The sequence below is a fragment of the Tachypleus tridentatus genome, chromosome 8 (genome assembly GCF_004210375.1).
Source record: "Tachypleus tridentatus isolate NWPU-2018 chromosome 8, ASM421037v1, whole genome shotgun sequence".
NCBI lineage: Eukaryota > Metazoa > Arthropoda > Merostomata > Xiphosura > Limulidae > Tachypleus > Tachypleus tridentatus.
This window is the reverse complement of record NC_134832.1, coordinates 53,909,614-53,923,074: the sequence shown is the minus strand read 5'-3', so window position 1 is coordinate 53,923,074 and position 13,461 is coordinate 53,909,614.

The following is a 13,461-nucleotide window of genomic DNA, read 5'->3' as shown; positions in this document are numbered from 1 at the left end:
ATTTGTCTCAGTTTGGAATATGTGGAACTTGTTCACGCGAAACCATAGATTCTGGTTTCATTAGAAATACGAAACAAACTCCTGTAATCTCTATTTTTTATTTTAACATAAATTTAATTGAAATATGGTTGGATTTTTTTTTAAATTTTTATTATAAAATCACAAAGCATAGGTACACTCCAGATGCGTGTTATCACACACAAGCAATGAATTATGACATATAAATGTTCTACGTATAGTATATTTACATGTAGTATCGATCCACAGAAAATAACTTCTGTGGGAGTGTGCTATGTATGGGCATTTGCTTTAGCTTTTCCAAAAACACGGAAATGAGCCCTCGAACAATATCAATTTAAATGTCTATATTATATACAAAAGATATATAATATAACACTACGTAACACATATTTTGTTCCTGGATAGTATGTGTTATTTCTTAATTGCTTATGTTGTAAAAGTACAGAAAATGGCCATTATTCCCTTCAAACTTTGCTTTTGTAACCTGGATAATGAAATTTAGAAATTAACCCATTTTCTATGTAAAAACGGACAAATTTGCACATTTTCATTTACATAAGGTCTGAATAAAACAACATATGAATCAAGATTTACATGTATTTATACTAAAGTTATACAAAAATGTTTAGAAGTGAGTAGTTTTTCGATATTTGCAACTGTAATGTAAATCACTTTCACGTATCAGATCCCAAATATAGTCTCCCATCATGTTTTCATTATACGCTCCCAGGTCACAAAAGCAAAGTTTGAAGAGAAAAATAGGTCTTTTCCATTTACTTTAGACATAAGTAATTGGGAAATAACACTTTCTGTCCAGAAACATGAAAAATTAAAAGTTTTGTTACATAGTTTAATGAGTAGCTTAATAATTAAAATTAATTAATTGTTTAAGAGCACTGTATTCAATATTAATACGATTATTCTTTTAATGGCGAATTCTTAATCGAAAAAGCAAACCATCTATTAAAAACCTAAGATAAGTGATCACAAAGCAAGGTTATTAAATGACGTGGCCCGGCATGGCCAGGTGGGTTAAGGCGTTCGACTCCTAATTCGAGGGTCGCGGTTTCGAATCCCCGTCGCACCAAACATGCTCGCCCTTTTAGCCGTGGGGGCGTTATAATCTGACGGTCAATCCCACTATTCGTTGGTAAAAGAGTAACCCAAGAGTTGGCGGTGGGTGGTGATAACTAGCTGCCTTCCCTCTAGTCTCACACTGATAAATTAGGGACGGCTAGCGCAAATAGCCCTCGAGTAGCTTTGCGCGAAATTAAAAAAAAACAAACAAAACAAACATTAAGTGACGTAGAATCAAAGGAAACTACGTTTAAAAGAAATACGGTCTTCAGTGTTTTCCACGGATAAGGAAAACTCATAATTGGGGCATTTAGGACGTCAAAGTGTTGCGAAACTACATCCCGACTAACTTCCTAGTTGTGTTTTTGCTTTTAGAAAGTGCTTTCAACAAATACTTGTCTTGCATATAAATGACGATTTTGATGAAGCTCAATATTTTATATCTCTTGGCACAGTTAACAATATAATAAACAAAAGATTAAGTTTAATGAGGTATCATATACGTGAAGGTTACAAAATTCAACCATACTTCAAAATAAATGTCTGTTGTCATGACAAAGTTATCCCATTTCTATCTGCACTCGTTAAATCTCTCCATCGATCCATCTTTAATCAGCTTCTACGCTTTTGCTTAGCATAAGATTGGTCTTTGATGCTGACTTACCTCTATCTTTGATGATCTGTAGAAAGTTTGTCAATATGCGAGGTTCAAAACTGACTTCTTTATTCTCCACATAAGCTTGTTACTATGGAAGAGTAGTTTCGGGAAATAAATGTGCGTGAAGCCAGGATCACACAACTGAGCAGGATCTAAGATGAGTGAATTCAGCTGCAGAAAGGGATTTGGGACACCTTATGGAAGATCATGTTTACACAATTATCTCTACTATTATATACATTTGAGGATTTTGGTACCAGGCTTCATCCATTAATCTGTTCAGTGAATTCAGCTGCAGAAAGGAATTTGGGACACCTTATGGAAGATCATGTTTACACTATTATCTCTACTATTATATACATTTGAGGATTCTAGTACCAGGCTTCATCCAATAATCTGTTCAAAGTTTTTTTTTTAATAATATTAATACTAATTGTATTTTAAGTACCACCAGTTCTTCCCACATACTTTCACACTCATTATGCATTTTTAAATTTCCATCTAGTTTTCCATTTTACCACTATTCTATTTTGCTTTGAATATTCGTTTTTATGGCAAAGTTATTGAGGCTTTTCGTCATGGTCCCTAATTTTCAGCTGCTGATTGATACTGTTACAATGCACTTACAACTTAAAATGTGGGGAACATTTTGAGGTTCTACAGGGTTACCAGCTCTGAAATCAAAAGCTCTCTCACAGAGCCACATTATTCTTTTAAAACAAAGCCACATCTCTGTAACTTGGTGATAACTTGACACTTATACACTAATATTCAGAGTTTGGTTGTTGTTGTTTCTTTTAAAACAAAGCCACATCTCTGTAACTTGGTGATAACTTTGACACTTACACACTAATATTCAAAGTTTCGTTGTTTTTTTACAGCAAAGCCACTTTAAGCTATTTCCGCTGTCCACTGTGGGGAATCGAACTTCGGATTGTAGCGTTGTAATTCCGTAAACTTACCGCTATCTCTTTCCTGGGGATTCCTCTGCCGTTTACACCTGACGGATGTGAATCTTTGCACAATGACAGAAATTATTCCTAATTTCCTAAAATAATCCCTCTTTATAGATTTACTGACTTTATAGTAATACTAGACGACGCTGGATTGTAATATTTTGTAATAATAATATTCACACATCAGACTAGTAATAATAAATATTTTGTTACAACAATGATCTAGTAAGTGTTTAATCAGTCGCTAACGATAAATAGTGAACGCCTCTATAAATAAGTTCCTATATATTGTATAAAGCGTTGTGTTACGTCTAGCATGCTGGTCGATAATATACGTTATTCTTGGTTTGGTTTGTTTTGAATTTCACGCAAAGCTACTCGAGGGCTATCTGCGTTAGCCGTCCTTAATTTAGCAGTGTAAGACTAGAGGGAAGGCAGCTAGTCATCACCACCCACCGCCAACTCTTGGGCTACTCTTTTACCAATGAATAATGAGATTGACTGTCACATTATAACGCTCCCACGGCTGAAAGGGCGAACATGTTTGGTGTGACGGGGATTCGAATCCGCGACCCTCGGATTACGAGTCGAATGATTAACACGCTTGTCCATGTCAGACCATAATAACGTTTAGCAACTAGAAATTAAATTTAATAATTTAGGGAAAAACATTATACTTGCGTCAAATTAACCAAGTAATCCATTACTTATGAAAGTGTTTTAAATAAATCACCGGTGTTTACATGTTTTCTCAGTAAGCTGCAATTTCCTTATTGTTACCGTCTGCAACTGTGCATGTTTCAAGGGTTATTTTTACATTGTTACCTTGTTACATAAATTACAAATAAGTCTAAACTTCCTACGCTGGTCGAATCTCGAGAGATATTTATTTGTAATTACGTCTGAATATATCGTTCGTAATGTGGGAATTACATTATAACGTTCATAATCAAGAGTTCTAGACCAGTATGTGAAGTCAACCATATCCACCAGAGTACTAATTTCAGTTCGGATCTACGTAGTGTGTTTTCATTAATGAGAAGGTAATGTTACTTTAAGATAACACGAAGAAACAGGTTTTAATCAGTTAACAAGTAACTAACAATGTTCAGTGCATTTAAATTACTTGTTTCTTTTAAAACGTTCGAAACATCCCATAGAATAGTTCAAATCTCTACCAAAACCTTTTGAAAAGCAGAGAGCTTTATAACACATAATACATAAGTATTACTGTGATGTAAGCAAATTAACATTAAACAAATTATCATAAGTATTATCGTGATGTAAGCAAATCAATATTAAACAAATTAGTATAAGTATTATTGTGATGTAAACAAATCAATATTAGTATTATTGTGATGTAAACAAATTAATATAAGTATTATTGTGATGTAAACAAATTAATATAAGTATTATTGTGATGTAAACAAATTAATATAAGTATTATTGTGATGTAAGGAAATCAATATTAAACAAATTATCAAAAGTATTATTGTCACATAAACAAATTAATATAAGTGTTATTGTGATGTAAGCAAATTAACATTAAACAAATTAGTATAAGTATTATTGTGATGTAAACAAATCAATATTAATATTATTGTGATGTAAAGAAATTAACGTAAGTATTATTGTGATGTGAGCAAATTAACGTAAGTCTTATTGTGATGTAAACCACTCACAAAGTATCGATGTCTGAACAGATCATGTGTTCTCAACATAGATGTTACACGCCATCTAATCTGATATTTGTCTTACTTTATTCTCACATAAAGGTGAAGACGAGCCTGACCAAGTGGCTAGGGTTCCTACATTGATAAATAAGCCCCATTATATGAAAACTAAGCAACACATCTTGCATTCTGGGATAGTAGATGTCGTAAAAAATTGACAACTAAATTCAACTATTCAGTGAAATAAGAATAGTCCTAAGCTTTCGATTACCAACTTCACCTCCAGGCTATCATATAAACATTAGGGATGGATATGTACAAATAACTATTTCAATAGCTGAAACAAACAAACCAAATAACTGGGTGAGTTTCATACCTGCGACAATATCTGTATCTATGACATTCATACGTATACACTGATACATATATGTATTTCAAAATATACACTTTTCCACAATCTATTACATATTCACTATATCCAAAAACTTCACAGATATACAGCAGCGTATTATACAACATTTCAAGCTTTCAGTATTATTTCAGTGAGCAAATATTTGTATAATCATATACAAAATACTGATCCTAAAAAAATCAAATTTGGAGTCAAAATTGTGTCAAAGACTCTTGAAGTATCTAGATTTAAAACTACATTTTTTTACACACAGTTCTGTGCAATAGTGTCAGGACAAGCGAATATTTTGTCATTTTTCCATTTAATGGCTCTAACCCTTCCACGTTATTACAGGATGTAAATTTTAATACAATGGTAGTTCTTCACTGATACCCGTTGAAAACTGAATGAGCCAGGGTGAGAACACTTGTCATTATTTAGAATTCCCATACTTGTACCAAGGACGTGTCATAGGGGTTCTGCTTGAATTAACAAACTGATCAAATTTAGGGTATGAAACAACTGTCATAGAACCCCCATGCAGTGTCTTAACTATATGAAAAGAAGCTAGCATATGGAAAGGTATATGAAGAAAACAATTTAAAATCACCCCCACAAATAAACCTCGACAAAACATTGTTTAACACTATATATTAAGGTTTGTTGTCATGCCACGGCTTAAAAAGCGTAGAGAATTGCCAGTAAAGCAGACGTTTCACATAAAAGCTTCATGTGGTGCTGGTTGGACTCTCCGACCAATTGCTGCAGACCTGAAATGCTCCCCAAACGCTGTCAAGAACACCCTAGATGGTGAGACCGAGACGTTTCTTCTTATAGCAAAGCCATATCGGGCTATCTGCTGAGCCAACCGAGGGGAATCGAACCCCTGTTTTTAGTGTCGTAAATCCGTAGATTTACCGCTGTACTAGCGGGGGGCGAGACCGAAAAGGTAAATTTAACATTAGGAAAGGAAGAGACAGAACACCTAAACCCAATGATACTAATGTTAAGTATCTTTGTTTATGTGGCCTTCAGGACAGAAAGAAGACATCCACTGATCTGAAGCATGAGATGAACAACCATGTACCAGATGACAGAAAAGTATCCAGATCGACAGCAACAAGAAGACTTAACAAGTATGAAATATTTGTTCGTGTAACAGTTAAAAACAAACCTTTACTTTGATCTCCAAATATTGTAAAGAGATTGAAATTTGCCAAAAATCGCAAAAACTGAACTGTTGATTATTGGAAAAGGGTGTTATAGACAATTGAATCCAAGTTTGAAATATTTGTTTCAAAGCGTAGGTTGTAGGTTCGTCGGAAGAAAGGTGAAAGATAGTTATCTCAGTGTATAGCATCTACCCTGGAAGATGGGGAGAGCAGTACAATAGCTTGGGGGTGTGTTTTCTGTTGACACGACAGGAGAAATTTGTAAAATAGGTGGAATAATGGACCAGTATATGTACCATCATGATATACCCAGTGGTTTTCGTGTTATTGGTAAATCATTCGGCTCACAAGAAGATAATTTTTGATGACGAGAAACCCACTTGAAATAAAAATGTATCTCAGAACAGCTGTTGTGGGTATTAACACTTTTATTGATTGGCAGAGAACAACGTTTCGACCTTCCTTGATCATCTTCAGGTTAACAAAGAGCGTATGCAACTGACCATTGCCGGACATATCTTAGGGTCGAGAGTATAAACGGGCATGGGATTGTAGGGGGCGTTGCAGGTGAATGTTAGGTTATTAATTAGTATAGGTATAAAGTTGTTCCTTTACATTGGTTTAATTTTGGTTTTAGTGTGTGTTTTTCTTATAGCAAAGCCACATCGGGCTATCTGTTGAGTCTGCTGAGGGGAATCGAGCGTCTGATTTTTACGTCGTAAATTCGCAGACTTACCGCTGTACTAGCGGGGAGCATTGGTTATAGTTGCTCTGTAAGTAGGGCGTCTTTGATCTTGCGTTTTTTATATTTGTTTCCCTACTTAATATTTGGGTGTTTTCTATGGTTATGTTGTGTTTATTTTATTTGCAGTGTTCAAAAACGTGTGAAGGTGTTTTTTTGTGTTCTTTGAATCTGGTTTCCATCTTTCTGCTTGTTTCTCCAATATAGAGGTCGTGGCAGTTGTTCTACTGCATTTTATAAATGTAGTTTTTAAATAGTATGGACTTTAGTTTTGTACCTGATTTTTGAATACATTTGGTGTTTACTAGAATGTTGTGTTTTATTATAACTTTTTTCAAATGTTGGTTATTTTTCTGCTGATGTCAGGAACATATGATATGTAGCAGTATAAGGTTTTGTAGTTTGTTCTATCTTGGTATTTATTATTGTTTGTTTGTTGTTGGTCTAGGTGTGTGTGTATAATTTTTTTCCATAGTTTTTTGAGGAAACTTATTGATGTTGATGAAGTATTGTTTTATTTTGTTCATTTCATCGTTAATTTTATCAGGTGAGCATAGTTTTGTGGCTGTGTTTATTTGGTTTCTTAATATGTTGAATTTTTGTCTTGTTTCATGTGCTGAGTCCCAGAGAATGTATAATCCAGTATGGGTGATTTTCTGTGTATTTCTGTTTTGAATTGTGTATCAGTTCTAGTGATCTTGAGGTTAAGAAATGATATTTGATTAGTTTTTTCCTGTTCACAGGTGAACTTAATGTTGAGGTGTATCGAGTTAACATGGTTGAACAAACTAAGTGTGTTCTGTGGATGTGAATCCAGCAGTTGTATCATCAACATACCTGTACCAGTATAGTGGTGGGTGTAAGGATGATTGATCGCTTGAGATTCAGTCTGTGTCATAAAGATGTTAGCTGGAACTGGTGACACGGGATTCCCCATACTTAAGCCATTCTGGTTATTAAACATAAAGTTAGTTTTGGTGGTAGTGTATTCTATAAATGTTGCTGGGGATGTGTATCAATGGGTTGGGGTCTTGGATATACAGTTGTTGAGACTTCTTTAAAGAGGGAGGTTACATCTAAACTGACCATTAAGGCTTTATGATTCTGTTGATTAAGAATGGATTTAAAGTTAAAACAGTCTTTGAAAAGGACCCAGCTGATGTTGCATATTTATAAAATGCTCACGCTATATATTTACCGATGTTGTAGTTAAAAGATTTATAGGTCGACATTATGGGTCGTAGTAGAAAATCTGGTTTATATATGTAGTTTGGGGGTGCCGTATATTTGTGGTGTGCGTGATTCGGTCTTTCTTAGGTAAGAATAAATGTTTTATGAGATTGTGTTGGCGTTTTTTTTCATTTGTAATAATATTTTATTCAATTGGTTTTCATGTGTTTTTGTTGGATTTGTGTTTATTAGTTTAAATCTATTTGGATCTGATAAGATGTTCATTTTTTGAATATATTTGATATTTTACCGACAAAAATCCACAAAAAAAAATTAAAATTATTTCTATGGAGCTGTAAAATAAAACTGATACAAGACGTTGATAGAAAAATTAATATACAATTAATCAAAAATTAATTTATATCTATATACTGAATGAACAATATTCAATAAGAATTATCACATGCCACCTAACTGAACAATGTAAGCATTACCCTTACTATATGTTTGTTTTGAATTTCGCGCAAAGCTACACGAGGACTATCTGCTCTAGCCGTCGTTAACAGTGTAAGACTAGTTAAGTGCGATTGATCATACGTTATAAGCCCTCACAGCTGAAAGGGCGAGCACGTTTGGTGTGACAGAGATTCGAACCCACGACCCTAAGATTGCGAGTCCAGCGCCCTAACCAACTGGCATTGCCTGTTCCTTCTACCACATAATTTTAAATACACACACACACACAATAATGGAGTTTTCCTCTAAATGCGCCCTCTATAATGTTCATCAACCAATATTCATGAAACACCTAATGATGACGTATTATTTACGTTCATTGTAACAAAACGTATCAATATTCTCACATCATAACGTCCTACGAGAGCAACACATAACCGTTAAATAATGAACACCTATTTATGTATAACTGTTATAGCAATTTTATCTTATATTCCATACATTATTATACGTTACAGTGAGAAAAGGCCCGGCATAACCAGGTGGTTAAGGCACTAATTGGTAATCAGAAGATCGCGGGTTCGAATCTCCGTCGCACCAAACATGCAAGCCCTTTTAGCCGTGGGGCATTATAATGTGACGGTCAATCCTACTATTCATTAGTAAAAGAGCAGCCCAAGAATTGGAAGTGGGTGGTGAAGACTAGCTGCCTTCCCTCTAGTCTTACACTGCTAAATTAGGAACAGCTAGCGCGCAGATAGCCTCGAGTAGCTTTGCGCGAAATTGAAAACAAAACAACTAACTAGCTTTTCAATAGTCCTTAATTTTACCCTGCTGATACAGTGATAAGTCTGTGGATTTACAATGCTAAAATCAAGGGTTCGATCCCTTCGATGAACACAGCAGATAGCCCTATGTGGTTTGCTATGACAAAACACGCAATCTTAGTTAAATAGCGTAACGTATAATCTTTCATGACAGTTACGAAGAAATGAAGAACCAAGCTATAAAGTTATCTACCGTCTCTTAGCAAGATCGTCTTGGGCTACTCTTTATCGATGAACAGTGGAATTGACGGTCATATTACAACAATTCCACGTCCGAAAGGGCGACCATGTTCGGTGTAGCACTTTGATCCTGCAACAAGTATATTGCAAGTCCAGAGTCCGAACCAAGAAGTCGTACGATACCCGTGTTAAATAGATAAACAACAACTTTTTTCATTGTATATGTTTTATAACAGCGTCTGTGGTTAAAGTTTATTTTTTCAAACTTTTGTAACCACCAAGTCATGCCATGCTCCGAGTATGAAACAGTAAAAATATTTTAATGTATAAGATGTTTTATAACAATCTCTGTGGTTAAAGTATTCTTTTCCAAACTATAAAGCTTTGGAAGTTAATGTTAGTTTCTAACTGTTTTGCTATTTATTTAACTTATAAAACTCATATTTATTTAACATCTTTCCTTTTTCTAAATATTTTTTCCTGTCCTGGTTCTTCGAGGTATTAACTGCAGTTACAAAGTCATTAAGTGGAATCTCCTAACAACCCATTTAGGGTGTGGTTTGTTTTTAATTTCGCCAAAGTTACACGAGGGCTATCTGCGCTAGCCGTCCCTAATTTAGCAGTGTAAGACTAGAGGGAAGGCAGTTAGTCATCATCAACCACCGCCAACTCTTGGGCTACTCTAATTTGTTTTTAATTGTACATTCCAGTGTCCACCCATTTTTCATTTTGTACGTATAAAACCTAAATCATTAAACCATGAAAACCATCTCCGAAAAAATAAAAGTAAATTTTATATATCCTTTAATGTAAGAACTCATGAAATGTTTGTTTTTAGAAATTAATGGCAAAGCTACACAATGAGCTATCTGTGTTCTGCCCACCACGGGTATCGAAACCCGGGTTTTAACGGCGTTAATCCTCAGACAGCTCATGAAATAAAAGAAAACAAGAAAGTAGTGTGTTGACACACGTACACATGCATCACACAACGGATTTTATTTTCATGTAGCAACGCGAATGTTTCACATTTCATGCTGCATCGTCAACTTGAGACTTGGAGGTATTATTCTTTAATAAAAGTGTCAGAAGGGGTTGGAATTTTACCACGTATTACCCTACATAAGCAACAGTTAAGCCGTCGTTGTCATCACGTCAATCCTGCTTAAAACCATATGATGTCATTCATAAACATTTTCAAAGAAGGTCTTCGGGTAGTAACTCTTAATGAATGAATGAGCAGTGAAATATTCTGGACAGATCTACCATCCAAGGAATCATTTGCATAATTTTCTTTTTTACGGTGTTTATAATGAAGCACAAGTAAGAATAACTGAGTTTAATGGAGTCGCACAGAACTCCTTCATCCGGTCAATACTTTTATAACCATAGCACTGTCTGCTTGATAAATACACACACCACCTGGCATCAGCCAACGTAACATTTTGTTCTATATATCAGAAATTGTAAAACCAAAAAAGCAGTTTTACAGATCTAATATTAAAAATATATTTAATGAAACCGAAATGTTTGAAGACTTTATTTTCTACCTTTTGTAATACTTATTATTAGCTTTATTATTTATTATTATTTTAAAGTTATATTTTCTTTAACTTTATTGCTATGGTTGCTCAAGTCAAATACACTGCTGGTCAAAATCTTAATGCCAATGGACATGAAGAAAAAATATGCATTTTTCGTTGTTAGACTCCATCACTTATTTGAGAAGAGCTTCGAAAGATGAAAATAAGAAAAGGGAAAATAAAAATAAAAAACTTTTTTGGCACTTAATAGGGAAAATGTGAACACTATGAAATTAGCCTAAGTACTAGCTAGTCCAAAGTTTAAGACCATACCAAAAAGAAGTCCTAAACAGGGTAGAAAGTGCCCAACAAGAGGTCTCAGTAGTGAGTTGCACGGCCGTCATTGTGAATAACTGCAAACATTCGCTTTGACATGGTCGATATAAGTGTTTGCAGAAGACTGGCTGGAATGTTATTTCAAGTGGTGAAGATGGCTTCACGAAGATCATGCACTGTTTGGAATTAATGTCCATTTCTATAGACTTCCCTTGGCATCTACCCCCAAACATTTTCAATTGGGTTCAGTGCGGGCGAACACGCTGGATGGGCCAAAAGAATTACGTTTTTCGCCATGAAAAAGTCCCTTGTCCTGCAGGCATTGTAGACTGCATCGTTGTCCTGCTGAAAGGTCCAGTCATTTCCACACAAGCAAGGGCCTTCAGTCAATAAGGATGCTCTCTCCAACATGCAAATGTAGTCAACTGCTGTTTGACGCCCCTGTATAACCTGAAGCTCCATTGTTCCATGGAAGGAGAAAGCACCCCAAATCATGATGGAACCTCCTCCACTGTGTTGTGTAGAAAATGTCTCTGGTGGGATATCTTTATCGTGCCAGTAACGTTGGAAGTCATCTGGACCATCCAGGTTAAATTTTTTCTCATCTGAGAACAAAACCTTCGTTCACTTTTCTACGTCCCATGTTTGATGTTTCTCAGCAAAGTTCAACCGAGTTGTTTTGTGGTGTGGAAGGAGGCGTGACCTTTGAAGACGTTTACGGTTTTTAAAGCATTTCTCTCGTAGATGCTGTCTTATTGTTCTTGATCTGTATTCTGCGTCCGTAAGGGCCTTAACCTGGTTCGACGATCGGCTGGTGTCTTGCCGAAAAACCCGTCGAATCCTCCTGCTCAACGTCGGCGAAATTTTCTTGGGCCGACTACATGAAATTCTCGTTCCGTATCCTTCAGGGAATTTTAAGAAATTTTCAACAGCAGTTTTACTACACCCAATCTCACCAGCGATGGCACGTTGAGAGAGATCTTGCTGTTGCAGCTCAACAATTCTGCCACATTCAAACTCTGTCAACTTTTTAGCCTTTGCCATGTTTTTACCCAATGTAACACAGGAGATGTCAGTGGGAGATGTTGACAACGCTAATGCTTGAACACAAATGACTAAATTTCATTACGTGTTTACCAATTAACGTTTCGTTTCAGTATGGTCTTAAACTTTTGACCAGCTTGTATATAGTCTAATTTCATAGTGTTCACATTTTCCCTATTAAATGCTAAAAACGTTTCTCTGTTATTTTCTCTTTTCTTATTTTCATCTTTCGAAGCTCCACTCAATTAAGTGGTTGAATCTAACAACGCAAAATCCATATTTTTTTCTTTATGTTCATTAGCCTTAAGATTTTGTCCAGCAGTGTATTTGCTGACATAAAACAGACTGTGTTACTGAATATTTAACAAAACACTCTTTGGCTAATCCGAAGTAGATGCGTATAGAATAATAAATATATTGAGAGGAAGAAGAAAATATACAAAAATATATCTCAAGAAATGTTTTTGTAATGATGTATCTCGTGGGCTCAGCGGAAAGTACAAAGGCTCGTGACGTTAAATATCTACCATCTATACCTGCGATGGACAAACCGTAGATAACCCGTTATTTAGTTTTGTTTTAACAACAAGTAATAACATGAAAATAATAAATTGATAATTGTATTGGTTAAACTAAAAACTTGAATCACTAACATCTTAACAATAAGGTTCATTATTCTGACTTGTTAATGAGGTCTAACTTCGAGTCCAAGAATTCTTGGTTTGTGTTTAGCTGCCACTAAAACACGTTCCGCATTTTAAACCCGTGAGTGTGCCATACGAACTGGCAATCAACTTTCAAAATTCAATCAGACAAAAGTAGTCTATTAGATGGCGGTGGGTGTTTTAAACTAACTGCCTATCCTCTGTCCTATCAGCTTAAAACGGTGGAAGGTCAAGCCATAACTGAAACATTTTGATCAACAGTATACAAGTTAGAGAAATATTAAATGCATAATAGAACATTTTAATATTTTGTTTTTGGATGTTTTTAAGTTAGAATAGAACTTTTTAATATTTTGTTTTTGGATGTTTTTAAGTTAGAATAGAACTTTTTAATATTTTGTTTCCGAGTGTTTGGAGGTTGGAATAGAACTTCTTAATATATTTTTGTGTTGGAATACAACATTTTAATAATTTGCTTTTGAGTGTTTTTGAGATAGAATACAACAAAATTTGTTCTGGTTTGTAAACTGACATGCTGTGAATGTTGCGTGAAGTACATGATTGTGTGAG